This window comes from Sapajus apella, unplaced genomic scaffold, assembly GCF_009761245.1.
Source record: "Sapajus apella isolate SASKATOON/1434 unplaced genomic scaffold, GSC_monkey_1.0 scaffold50, whole genome shotgun sequence".
Taxonomy (NCBI): domain Eukaryota; kingdom Metazoa; phylum Chordata; class Mammalia; order Primates; family Cebidae; genus Sapajus; species Sapajus apella.
The window spans coordinates 11959828-11972108 of NW_022436990.1; the positions used below are offsets into that span (position 1 = coordinate 11959828).

At 38.5% G+C, this 12281-nt stretch overlaps 1 protein-coding gene and 1 long non-coding RNA gene across 5 annotated transcripts in view; both read left to right on the forward strand.

The window, feature by feature from the left end:
• LOC116526314 overlaps positions 1–9491 on the forward strand; it is a 22942-nt gene extending 13451 nt beyond the window's left edge. The window contains exon 3 of the long non-coding RNA XR_004258088.1: positions 9032–9491. This is a non-coding gene — a long non-coding RNA (uncharacterized LOC116526314). The remainder of the gene's footprint in view (positions 1–9031) is intronic.
• STRN3 (striatin 3) overlaps positions 1–12281 on the forward strand; it is a 121174-nt gene that overhangs the window by 39514 nt on the left and 69379 nt on the right. The gene's annotated exons all lie outside the window — the stretch shown is intronic.

A 12281-nucleotide genomic window follows, 5' to 3' on the forward strand; every position in this document is an offset into this window, starting at 1 on the left:
ATATCCATGATGAACATAGATGCAAAAATCTTCATAAAATACTGGCAATCAGATCGAAACAGCACATCAAAAAGCTTATCCACCATGATCAAGTAGGCTTCATCCCAGGGATGCAAGTCTGGTTCAACATATGCAAGTCTATAAACATAATTCACCACATAAACAGAACCAAAGACAAAAACCACATGATTATCTCAATTGATGCAGAGAAGGCCTTTGACAAAATTCAACAGCGCTTTATGTTAAAACCCTCAATAAACTAGGTATTGATGGAACGTATCTAAAAATAACAAAAGCTATTTACGACAAACCAACAGCCAATATCATACTGAATGGGCAAAAACTGGAAGCATTCCCTTTGAAATCTGGCACTAGACAAGGATGCTGTCTCTCACCACTCCTATTCAATATAGTATTGGAAGTTCTAGCCAGAGCAATCAGGCAAGAAAAAGAAATAAAGGGTATTGAAATAGGAAAGGAGGAAGTCAAATTGTCTCTATTTACAGATGACATCATTGTGTATCTAGAAGACCCCATCGTCTCAGCCCAAAATCTCCTGAAACTGATAAGCAACTTCAGCATAGTCTGAGGATACAAAATCAATATGCAGAAATCACAAGCATTCCTATACACCAATAACAGACTTAAAGAGAGCCAAATCAGGAACGAACTGCTATTCACAATTGCTACAAAGATAATAAAATACCTGGGAATACAACTAACAAAGGATGAAAAGGACCTCTTTAAGGAGAGCTACAAACCACTGCTCAACGAAATAAGAGAGGACATAAACAGATGGAGAAATCTTCCATGTTCATGGTTAGGAAGAATCAATATCGTGAAAATGGCCATACTGTGCCCAAAGTAATTTACAGATTCAACGCTATCCCGATCAAGCTACCAACGACCTTCTTCACAGAACTGGAAAAAACCAACTTAAGCTTCATATGGAACCAAAAGAGAGCCTGCATAGCCAAGTCAATTCCAAGCAAAAAAAAAAAACAAATCAGGAGGCATCACACTACCGGACTTCAAACTGTACTACAAGGCTACAGTAATCAAAACAGCATGGCAATAGTACCAAAACACAGATATAGACCAATGGAACAGAACAGAGGCCTCGGAGGCAACACCACACATCTACAACCATCCGATCTTTGACAAACCTGACAAAAACAAGCAATGGGGAAAGGATTCCCTATTTAATAAATGGTGTTGGGAAAACTGGCTAGCCATGTGCAGAAAGCAGAACCTGGACCCCTTCCTGACACCTTACACTAAAATTAACTCCAGATGGATCAAAGACTTAAACATAAGACCTAACACCATAAAAACCCTAGAAGAAAACCTAGGCAAAACGATTCAGGACATAGACATAGGCAAGCATTTCATGACCAAAACACCAAAAGCATTGGCAACAAAAGCCAAAATAGACAAATGGGACCTATTCAAACTCCACAGCTTCTGCACAGCAAAAGAAACAGTCATTAGAGTGAATCGGCAACCAACAGAATGGGAAAAAATTTTTGCAATCTGCCCATCTGACAAAGGGCTGATACCCAGAATCTACAAAGAACTGAAACGTATTTGCAAGAAAAAAACAAGCCCATTCAAAAGTGGGCAAAGGACATGAACAGACACTTTACGAAATAAGACATACATGAGGCCAACAAACATATGAAAAAATGCTAGAAGTGCAAATCAAAACTACATTGAGATACCACCTCACGCCAGTTAGAATGGCGATCGTTAAAAAATCTGGAGACAACAGATGCTGGAGAAGATGTGGAGAAATAGGAACACTTTTACACTGTTGGTGGGAGTGTAAATTAGTTCAGCCGTTGTGGAAGACAGTGTGGCGATTCCTCAGGGACCTAGACGTAGAAATTCCATTTGACCGGGCCTGGCCAGCTATTAGTTCTTAATGTCAAAATTTTGGGAGCATATGTACTGTGTAATTGCTATACTTAGGAGTAGTTTTAGTGAGCTAGTAGTAAGTAATGGGAATAACTATCTTTTTTCCTAGATAGTTAAAAGCCATCCCTCTCAAGATTAGGTGACGTATTAACAGCTAAATTTTAATTATTTTTCGTGTGGTTGTTTTTTTTTTAAATTCTTCATCCTTTTCTTTCTTTGCCTGCTTCATTTTTCCTTCATAGGGAGTTTTAATTATCAAGACTTTTTCATGAGAAGAAATACGTTTAAACCTTTTTATAGGTCTTTTGTGTGTATGCGCGTTTGGGAAGATGCCATGGAATTCCACAGAGCTATCCAGGATATCTTGCAGTATCAGTGTCTGTAGGCCAAATCAGATGTCCTTTTTGTTGTTTTTACTGCCACCATCCTCCCTCTTCCGCCCTCCCTAGATGCAACCCAGTGTCTGCCGCCTGACACTCAATTTGCAGAAACTTAATGTCTACATGAGATGCTAAAGGGAATTTTCAAAGAATATTATTTTCTTCATTTACTTTTTTAAGGTTATTAGATATGCATTATAGAGATTGTGTTGGAAATTTTGAAGCCTAGGTTAAATAACTACATTGATGGAATTAAGTACTATAGTAATAAATGTGAGTATAAATACCAGACTCCTAAATTTAGGATTCTCCCAGCTTATTCATGTTTACTTTCTTAACTATCTTAACTATTTCTGTCATTTTTATTATTAATATACTGAATTAGTGTAGAGTAGATTAATCTGAGGAATCACAAACATTTATTTGATCAAACTGAATTCTCCCTTTACAAATGTAAAAACATCTTTGCCTTATTTTAAAGTAATATTATTTATTATAGATGAAGTAGGTTCTTCCAAGCCTGAGATATTGTAAGAGATTGCACACATATGGTCATTCCCATATTTTACGGTTGAGAAAACTGAGAACTTTATGACTTCATTTATTTAGCAACAAAAGTTTGCCAAATATTTTTTGAGTCTTTTCATATGCCAGGCAATGTTCTGGATAATAGGAATATATCAGTGAGCAAAAGATAAGAAATTTCTATTTTATGGAGGTTACATTTTGGTAGAATTTTTCTAATTTATTTTTTAAGTTTTAACTTTCATCATAGAATAAAGGGTACCTGTGCAGGTTTACTGTTACATGAGTAAATTGCGTGATGCTCAGGCTTGGCATCCCAGTGATCTCATCACCCAGACAATAAGCACAGTACCCAACAGATACTATGATCAGCACCACTGCGCTCCATCTGGGCAACAGAATGAGACGATCTCTAAAATAAAAAATAAAAGTAAAAAAGAAAGTATCATTAAAATAGCTCATAGTTTCCTACCTCAAGGGGGTAAACTTCCTGTGTTCATGAATTTGCCTGTATGTTGCTTCCAAAGCTAAAGTATTTTAAAGTTATTTTTTAAATTCCTTGGATGTTTGCCCCTGAATGGTGTTGCAGTTTCTTTAGTAAGTGCTAAAGAATGTCTTAAAATCACTAAATAAAACTCACCTATATCTAGTGTTTTCTCTAAAAAATTTTTTTGGCCAGGCGCAGTGACTCACGCCTGTAATCCCAGCACTTTGGGAGGCCATGGCGGGTAGATCACAAGGTCAAGAAGTAGAGACCATCCTGGCCAACATAGTGAAACCCTGTCTCGACTAAAATACAAAAATTAGCTCAGTGTGGTGGTGTGTGCCTGCTGTAGTCCCAGCTATTTGGGAGGCTGAGGCAGAAGAATTGCTTGAACCGGGAGTCAGGGGTTGCATTGAGGTGAGATCGCACCACTGCACTCCAGCCTGGCGCCTGGCGACAAAGGGAAACTGCCTCAAAAAAAAAAAAAAAGTAAGAGAACTCTTGCAATAGAACAGATTTTGTGAAGTTACTTATTTGTCAATGCAAGATACTGTTTTTTAAGAAACATTGCAAAATAGAGCTGGGCATGGTGGCTCATGCCTGTAATCCCAGTACTTTGGGAGGACGAGGCAGGCGGATCACCTAAAATCAGGAGTTCAAGACCAGCCTGGCCAACAACATGGTGAAACCCCGTCTCTACTAAAAATACATTAATTAGTCGGGTGTGGTGGCTGGCGCTTGTAATCCTAGCTACTGGGCAGGCTGAGGCAGGAGAATTGCTTGAACCCGGGAGGCGGAGGTTGCAGGGAGCCGAGATTGTGCCACCCTACCCCAGCCTGGGTGACAGAGCAAGACTCGGTCTCAAAAAAAAAAAAAAAATTGCAAAATAGTAGTTGAACTTTAGTTCACTACCAGTTGAATCAAAGTTGAAAGTTTTACACTGGTGACCTCTAGTGGTCTTGCAGTTAAAAAATTACTGCTAAGTACAAATATGAAGTAATTCTCCCCTGCTGTTCCCCCCCATGCAGAGTCTTGCTTTGTTGCCCAGGCTGGAGTGCAGTGGCGCAATCTTGGCACACTGCAGCCTCCATCTCCTGGACTCAAGCAGTTCTCCTGCCTCAGCCTCCCAAGTAACTGGGATTACAGGCACGTACCATGCCCAGCTAATTTTTGTATTTTTAGTAGGGATGTTGTTTCACCATGTTGGCCAGGGTGTTCTCAAACTCCTAGAGCTACTGACCTTGTGATCTGCCCACCTCGGTCACCCAAAGTGGTGAGATTACAGGCGTGAGCCACCATACCTGGCCTCAAATAATTCTTATGTGGATTTACATGCTGATTGTTGAATAAATTAAGACGATATGTAAAATGTCCTGCTGGGCATGGTGGGTCATGCCCCTAATCCCAGCGCTTTGGGTGGCCTAGGCAGGTGGATTACCTGAGGTCGGGAGTTCAAGACCAGCTTGGCCAGCATGGTGAAATCAGCCAGCTGTGGTGGCATGCACCTGTAGTCCCAGCTACTTGGGAGACTGAGGTAGGAGAATCACTTGAGCCTGGGAGATGGAGGTTGCAGTGAGCCGAGATCATGCCACTGTGCTCCAGCCTGGGCAACAGAGTGGAATTCTGTCTCAAAAGAAAAAAATAAAATAAAATGTAGTCCTAAATGAACACCTTTTCCTGTATTCAAAGGAAGAAAAGCTATCCTGAAAATCAACAATAATATTTCTTACCGTGAATTATGAACTGAAATCGTATTTAGAAACAAGTTTGTAAAAGTTAATTTTTGCCTTTGCATTACACTTCAGATCAATGGAATTAACAAAATTTGTTGAGTTGGACACATAAAAAATGAATTTTCTGTAACCTGATTTATTGAGACAACTGCACATTCCATTGCAAAACTTTTTTTTTGGCAGGGGCTAGGTCTTTGACCTTATCTTCACAATAAAAATACACTTTTAAAATCTTGCCTTTAATTTAGATTTTCTTTGATATCTCTCTCATCAGAGTTTTTTGTAGTTTTCTTCCTGTGCATTTATTTGGCGCTAAGGTAGATGGCACTGTGTCAAAATCTAAATATTTATTACTATTGTATACGGAAGTAACGGACTTTTGTTTATTAATCTTGTTTCCCACAACCTTGCTATAATTGCCTTTTTTTTTTTTTTTTTTTTTTTTTTTTTTTTTTTTTGAGATGCACTCTCACACCATTGCCCAGGCTGGAGTGCAGTGGCATGATCTTGGCTCCCTTCAACCTCCACCTCCCAGGTTCAGATGACCTTCCTGCCTCAGCCTCCAGAGTAGTTGGGACTACAGGCATGTGCCACCATACCCCACTAATTTTTGTATTTTTTAGTAGTGACAGGGTTTCACCATGTTGGCCAGGCTGATCTTGAACTCCTGGGCTCAAGTGATCTGCCTGCCCTGGCCTCTCAGAGTTCTGGAATTACAAGTGTTAGCCACCCTGCTTTATACGTAAACTTCTTTGATTCAGGGTTCTATTTGTTGATGTTTTAGGATTTTTAACATAGGTCATCTGAAAACAGTTTTATTTCTACTTTCTCAATCTGTATACCTTTTCTTTTCTCATCTCTTGCATTAGCTAGGACTTCAAGTATGATGTTGAATAGGTGTGATGAAAGAGGAGATCCTTTCCTTGTTCCCAGTCTTGGGGGGGGAAAGCATCTGCTTTTTCATAATTGAATATGATATTTAACTGTAGGTTTTTCATAGATGTTCTTTATTAAGTTGAGGGTTTTCCCTTTATTCCTGTTTATTGAGAGTTTTTGTCATGAATGGGTATACGATTTTGTTGAATTCTTTTCTGTATCCATTGCTACGATCATATGATACTTCTTCTTTAGCTTGTTTAGCCAATTAATGATGTGTTACAGTAACAGTTTTGAATGTTGAAACTGTCTAGTATACCTGAAGTAAATCTTACTTTGTTGTGGTGTATAGTTCTTTGTTGGATTTTTGCTAATATTTTGTTAAGGAGTTTTACATCTATGCTCATGAGAGATATGTTTGTAGTTTTCCTTTCTTCTAGTATATTATCTGGTTTTGATATTAGGTTAATGCTGTCTTCATCAAATGAGTTAGTAAGTGTTCCTTTTGCTTCTGTTTTCTGGAAGAGATTGTAAAGGTTGGTATTTCATTCTTAAATGTTTAGTAGAATTCACCATTGAGTCCATCTGGGCTTGATGCTTTTTGTTTTCAAAGATTATTGTTAGTTCCATTTCTTTAATAGATGTGGATCCATTCACATTATTTATTGCCCCTTATGTGAGTTTTTGAAGATTGTGTCTTTTAAGGAATTGGTCCATTTAATCTTAGTTATCAAATTTGTGGGCATAAAGCTGTTTATAATTTTTATTTTCCTTTTAATGTCCATAATAGGATCTTCTTTCTTTCCTTTTTTATTTATTTATTTATTTTTTGAGGTGGAATCTCACTCTGTCTCCCAGGCTGGAGAGCAGTGGCACGATCTCTGCTTACTACAACCTCTGCTTTCTGGGTTTAAGCGATTCTCCTGCCTCAGCCTCCTGAGTAGCTGGGATTACAGGTGCCCAACACCACACCCAGCTAATTTTTTTTTTTCTTTTTTCTTTTTTTCTTTTTTTTTTTTTTTTTAGAGGTGGGATTTCATCATGTTGTCCAGGCTGGTCTCGAACTCCTGACCTCAGGTGATCTGCCCACCTCTGCCCCTCAAAGTGCTGGGATTACAGGCGTGAACCACCACCCGACCATTAATTTATATATTTACTTATTTATTTATTTCAAACAGGGTCTTCCTCTGTCAACCAGGCTGGAATGCAGTAGTATGATATGACTCAAAGGATCCTCCTGCCTCAGCCTCCTGAGAAGCTGGAACCACAGGCACATACCACCATGCCTGGCTAATTTTTTTTTTGTTGTTATTGTAGGTATGGGGGTCTCAACTATATTGCCCACACTGGCCTTGAACTCCTGAGCTCAAGTGATCCTTCCACTTTGGCCTCCCAAAGTGCTGGGACTATAGATGTGAACCACCATGACCAGCCTTTCTAATATATGCCTTGACTGCTATAAATGTCCCATTAAGCACTGTTTTTGCCACATCCTACAGATTTTGATGAGCTTAATTTTTATTTTCATTTAGTTAAAAATATTTTACTTGTGTATGTGTGTGTGTGTATGTGTGTGTGTGTGTGTGTGTGTGTGTGTGTGTGTGTGTGTGTGTGACAGAGCGTTACTCTGTCACCCAGGCTGGAGTGCTGTAGTGCTGTCTTGGCTCACTGCAACCTCTACCTCCTGAGTTCAAATAATTCTCCTGCCACTGCCTCCTGAGTAGCTGGGATTACAGGCTCATGCCACCATGCCCAGCCAATTTTTGTATTTTTAATAGAAATGGGGTTTCACCATGTTGGCCATGCTGGTCTTGAACTCCAGAGCTCAGGTAATCTGCCCACCTTGGCCTCCCAAAATGTTGGGATTACAGGTGTGAGGCACTGTGCCCGGCCAAAATATTTTAAAATTTATCCTGATACTTCTTTGACCAATGTGTTATTTTGAAGTATGTTTAATTTCCTATATTCTAGGATTTTCCATGTCTTTCTGTTACCGATTTCTAGATTTAATTTTATTGTGGTCTGTTAGTACACTGTATGAATTCTGATCTTTTAAAGTTGTTAAGGTGTGTTTTATGTTCCAAAATGTTTTTCTTGATGTGAACATTCCATGTGAGTTTGAGAAGAATGTGTATTCTGCTCTTCTTAAAGTACTATGTGGATATCAATTAGATCCAGCTGATTAATGATGCTGTTCGGTTGAACTGTATCTTTACTGGTTTTCTGCCTTGCTGGATCTCTCAGTTACTGGTAGAGGGGTGTTGTAGTTTCCAGCTATAATAGTGGATTCATGTATTTCTCAATTTTTGCTTCACCTGTTTTGACACACTAAGGTTGTTTGACCCTTGGAGAATTGACCCCTTTATCATTATGTAATATCCCTCTTTATCCTGGATAATTTTCCTTGTTCGAAAGTCTGTTTTGTCTGAAATTAATGCATCTAGTCCTACTTTTAAAAAATTAATGTTGCATGGTATAACTGTCCCCAACCATTTACTTTTAGTCATTTTCTGTGTTTATACTTAAATAAAATTTCTTGTAGGCAACCTGTCTGGCATTTTATTTTTTTACTTCACTACAACAGTCTCTTTTGATTGGCATATTTAAATAATTCACATTTAAAGTTATTATCGTTGTAGTTTGCTTAGTACCATGTCTGTAATTTTTGTCTATTTTTGTACTTGTTCTTTGTTTATAAACTTATTCTGCCTTCTCTGGTTTAATTGAGAATTTTATATAACTGCATTTTGGCTGCTGTCCTAGCATATGAACTATAGCTAAAATTTTTTTCTTTTGTTAGTTATCTTAGAATTTATAAAATATATTTATAATTAATTCAAGTCCACTTTGTTTTGTTTTATTTTATTTTATTTTATTTAGAGCCAGGGTCTTTCTGTTTTACCCAGGCCGGAGTGCAGTGGCACAATCATAGCTCACTTGTAGCCTTGGTCTCCTGGGCTCAAGTGATTCTCTCACATCAGCTTCCCAAATAGCTGGGAATATAGGCATGTGCCACCATACCTGGCTAATTTTTTAAATAAAAGTTTTGTAGACATGTTATCTTGCTATATTGCCCAGGCTTCAAGTCTACTTTCTTTTTACTGCATTAATTTCAGTAGTTTTGGGGGGAACAGGTAGCATTTGGTTGTATGGAAAAGTTCTTTGTGGTGATTTCTGAGATTTTGGTGCACCTGACATCTGAACAGTATATATATACAATACCTATTGTGTAGTCTTTTATTCCTCACCCCCTCCCATTCTTCCTCCCAAGTCCCCAAAGTTCATTATACCATTCTTAAGTCTTTGCATCCCCATAGCTTAGCTTCCAGTTATGAGAACATATAATGTTTGGTTTTCCATTCCTGAGTTACTTCACTTAGAATAATGGTCTCCAGCTCCATCCCGGTTGCTGCAAATGCCATTATTTCATTCCTTTTTATGTCTGAGTAGTATATCCCATGGTACATATATATACTACATGTTCTTAATCCACTCGTTGGTTGATGGGCAGTTGTGAATTGTGCTGCTGTAAACATGCATGTGCAAGTGTCTTTTTCATATAATGACTTCTTTTCCTCTGGTTAGGTAACTAGTAGTTTCCTTTTTTTTTTCTTTAGACGGAGTCTCGCTCTCTTGCCAGGTTGGAGTGCAATGGCGACATCTTGGCTCACTGTAACTTCCACCTCCCTGGTTGAAGTGATTCTCCTGCCTCAGCCTGCTGAGTAGCTGAGATTATAGGCGTCCACCACCACACCCGCCTAATATTTGTCTTTTTAGTAGAGATGGGCTTTCGCCATGTTGGTCAAGCTGGTCTTGAACTCCTAACTTCAGGTGATCTGCCCGCCTCAGCCTCCCAAAGTGGTGAATTACAGGCGTGAGCCACCGCACCTGGCCTGAAGTCTCCTTTCACGTAATACTGTATTGCTTCACAGGCAGCATGGGTATGTCATAGTATAGGCACACCTCACATTAGTGCACTTTGCAGATACTGGGTTTTTTACAGTTTGAAGGTTTCTGGCAACTCTGTAAAGCAAGTCTATGCAATTTTTTCCAACAGCATGTGCTCACTGTTAGCAGTTTTTGGCAATGAAGTGTTTTCTTTTATTTATTTATTTTTGTTTTGAGATAGTCCTTACTCTGTCACCCAGGATGGAGTATAGTGGCACAGTGTCAGCTCACAGTAGCCTGTACTCCCCCAGGCTTAAGTGATCCTCCTGCCTCAGCCCCCCGGAGTAGCTGGAACTACAGGCGTGTGCCACAGCATCTGGCAAATTTTGTTTTATTTATTCATCATTTTCAAGGTTTTTTTTTTTTTTTTTTTGTAGTTGTGCTGTTTAGGGGTTCCTTGAGATTCCATATGAATTTTATGATGGATTTTTCTATTTTCTGCGGAAATAAGTTGGGATTTTGATAGTATTGCATTGAATCTGTAGATTGCTATGGGTATTTTTGACATTTTCTTTCTTTCTTTTTTTTTTTTTTTTATTTTTTTTTTTTTTTTTTTATAGAGACGGGGTTTCACCATGTTGGCCAGGATGGTCTCAATCTTCTGGCCTCTTGATCCGCCCACCTTGGCCTGCCAAAGTGCTGGGATTACAGGCGTGAGCCACCGCGCCTGGCCTATTATTGACATTTTAACAACATTAAGTCTTGTAATCCATTAAATGAGATGTGGTTTTGTTTATTGTATCTTCTTTCGTTTCTTTCACCATTGTTTTATAGTTTTCATTATATATGTCTTTCACATCCTTGGTTAAGTTAATTCCTAGATATTCTTTTAGATGCTATTGTGAATGGAATTATTTTCTTAATTTCAGGTTTTTCATTCATATAGAGTCTCAAGGAACCCCCAAATAGCACAACTCCAAAAAAAACTTGAAAATGATGAATAAATAAAATTAAAATTTGCCAGGTGCTGTGGCACATGCCTGTAGTCCCAGCTACTCAGGGGGCTGAGGTAGGAGGATCACTTGATTCTGAAGGGGAGTACAGGCTACAGTGAGCTGACACTGCACCACTATACTCCAGCCTGGGTGACAGAGTGAAACTATCTAAAAACAAAAATAAATAAATAAATAAAAAGAAGAAAACACTTCATTGCCAAAAAATGCTAATAAAGTGAGCACATGCTGTTGGAAAAATCAACTGATTTTTCTGTGCTGATTTTGTATTCTGTTACTTTGCTGAATTCATTTATTAGCTCTCATAGATTATTGTGGAATCCTTTGAGTTTCTACATCATATCTTTGAATAAATAGTTTTATTTCTTCCTTTCCAATTTGGTTGCCTTTTATTTCTGTTTCCTGATTGGTAGGAAGGCTAGTACTGTATTGAGTAGTAGTGATGAAAGTGGATTTCCTTGTTTCTGATCTTAGAGAAAAAGCTTTCAGTCTTTAATCATCGACTGTGTTTACTGTTGTTTTTCATGCATGGCTTTTATTATGAGGAGGTAGTTTTCTTCTATTTCTAGTTTGTTGACTGTTTTGAGGCCAGACACAGTGGCTCACGCCTGTAATCCCAGCAGTTTGGGAGGCTGAGGTGTGCGGATCACCTGAGTTCGGAAGTTCAAGACCAGCCTGACCAACAGAGAAACCCCGTGTCTGCTAAAAATACAAAATTAGCCAGGCATGGTGGCTCCTGCCTGTAGTCCCAGCTACTCGGGAGGCTGAGGCAGGAGAACTGCTTGAACCCTGGAGGCAAAGGTTGTGATGAGCCGAGATCAGACCATTGCACTCCAGCCTGGGCAATAAGAGTGAGACTATCTCTCAAAAAAAAAAAAAAAAAAAAAGATGTTGAATTTTGTCCAGTGCTTTTTCTGCACTGAGATAATCATGACTTTTTTCTTCATTCTGTTAATGTACTTTCTTACATTGATTGATTTTCATATGTTGAATCATACTTTCATTACAGGAATAAATCCCTCTTGGTCATGATGTGTAATCTTTTTAATATGCTGCTGAATTCAGTTTGCTAGTATTTTGTTGAGAATTTTAGTATTAGTGTTCATAAAGGATGTTGATTGGTCTGTAGTTTTCTTTAGTGTCTCTGTCTTTGGTTATCAGGGGCAGTGCTGGCCTCATAGAATGAATTGGATAGTATTCCCTTTTCTTCAAATTTTTGCAAAAGTTTGAGAAAAGATTGCTGTTCTTTAAATGCTGGTGGAATTTACCAGTGAAGGTATCAGATTCAAGGCTTTTCTTTGTTGAGAGATTTATTTGTGTGGAATTGGTGATTTCCAATTTAACCTTAATATTGATTTTAGTAATTTGAGTCTCTGTCTCCCTGTCTCTCTCCTTTATTCTCTTTTTCTTCTCCCCTCGCCCCCAACTGAGCTAAAGGGTTATCAGATTTTTTTTTATGCTTTCA